This window comes from Brassica oleracea, chromosome C7 (assembly GCF_000695525.1).
Source record: "Brassica oleracea var. oleracea cultivar TO1000 chromosome C7, BOL, whole genome shotgun sequence".
Classification (NCBI taxonomy): Eukaryota; Viridiplantae; Streptophyta; class Magnoliopsida; order Brassicales; family Brassicaceae; genus Brassica; species Brassica oleracea.
Window position 1 is genome coordinate 46,617,884 of NC_027754.1, and position 1,297 is coordinate 46,619,180.

Sequence of the window (1,297 nt, forward strand, 5' to 3'; positions counted from 1 at the left end):
TAGTTCTTTAACTTCTGGATTGTTCTTAAGCCGTCGATCATAGCGGAACATTCCACGTTTCTTCTTCTTTTCTGGCTCAAAAAAGGATAATAAGGGTTTGTGGTCAGATCCTTCAAAGGCAAGGTATTGGGAACTTGCAGTCGGAAACAACTCAGCCCAGTCACTATTCGCAACTGCACGATCTAGCCTACAGCGAACCAGATCATCACCACGCTTCCCTCTCCATGACAAGAAATCTCCCGAGTATTGGAGGTCAAATAAATCACCTTCGGAAAAGAAGGTTCTCAAATCTGTGAAGGATCCTTCAGGGCGAATTGCCCCACCATCTTTCTCTGCGTTGCTAAGTAGGTCGTTGAAATCGCCGGTTAAAAACCAGGGAGCTTCTCGGGCCGTGTTCAGATCAATCAACTGATCCCATAGTTCTTTTCGTTGAGGTCTGTTAGTGTCGCCGTAGACAAAGGAAGCGAAAAAAATTTTCCCTTCAAAGATAATACAAGTATCAATACAGTTTGTAGAAGTAGAGAGAACTTGAAGGTTAATTTCTTGCTTCCACAATAGCGCCAATCCTCCAGCTCCGTGTCCCACAGGTGAAACTAGAACTCTGTTTTCATATTGCAGCTTGTCCGTCTTCTTTGCAACAAAGCTGTCGGGGTTTTTAGTTTCCATAAGGAATAGAATGTCAGGAGAAATGTTTCTCTTCATCTCCTTTAGGCGTCGAACTGTCCGGGGATTCCCCAAACCCTGACAGTTCCAACTCGCAACTTTTAAGGAACGAGAGAAGATGGATTTTGAAAATCCATCTTTCTTCTTCTTGATGACGCCGGAATCAAATTGCAGATGGGCTGATCCTCCGAGTTTGTTTGCACCTCTGCTCTTCCGTTTGCTCCTCGGGCTCCTCGGGAGCCTCGTGATGAGGAGGGTTTTGACTTCGCCTTCTGCGGGTTTCTTTGATCCGTTTCCGGAATAAGTTTTCTTCTGGTGAGAGGTGGTTTATCTTGTGGGAGTTTTCTCTTTTTGGAAGTCGATCCTCTGATTAACTTTGGGCTTCCTTGCACCGTACGTCTTCCTGGTGGTCTTCCAGGCTTTCTCTTGCCTGTTTCCTTGGATGCATCTTGGCCTGATCCTTGTAAATGTTGGACAGTAGGCCCTAGCCGGAGAGCAGCTGGTACTCTTTCTGCTGTGGGTTGCTGTTCCGGGCTTTGCAAGGTATCTGTAGGTGCTATCAAAGTTGCCTGAAGCATAAGTGCTGTTGTTTCCTCCATTTCACCTTCTTCCTCTGCTCTTCTCATACGTTCCT